The sequence below is a fragment of the Tupaia chinensis genome, unplaced genomic scaffold (genome assembly GCF_000334495.1).
Source record: "Tupaia chinensis unplaced genomic scaffold, TupChi_1.0 Scaffold000449_1, whole genome shotgun sequence".
NCBI lineage: Eukaryota > Metazoa > Chordata > Mammalia > Scandentia > Tupaiidae > Tupaia > Tupaia belangeri.
Window position 1 is genome coordinate 66,922 of NW_006159955.1, and position 433 is coordinate 67,354.

Here is a 433-nt window from a genome sequence, read left to right on the forward strand (position 1 = left end):
CTTTATTCTATTTAATACATACTGCTTAGCATTTTACATTTACTTTTTGCACAATTACTTTAGGTTTTTACTCAGTCTTGTGTATAAACATCTTGACTTTGTTTTTTTTTTCACTTATTTATAATAACTTTACAATTAATTTTATTTCTACTTCAGAGCACATCCAGTAATGTAATTGTGTAGTAATTTTTATAAATAGAATCTTATTTTGACACTTAATATTACCTTTTATGTGTATCTCAAATAAGGTATATTTTCTTTTTTTAACCTCCTCTACTGTGAAAGCAAAAATACTTAACATTTTATAAACATTAATCTCTATTACATTAAGTCAGGTATAAAATAAGTTTTAAATATTTGTTAATCATATATACATATATCAAATAAATGCATTTTATATTTCTTTTGACATTTACATTGGAAATGAGAACAA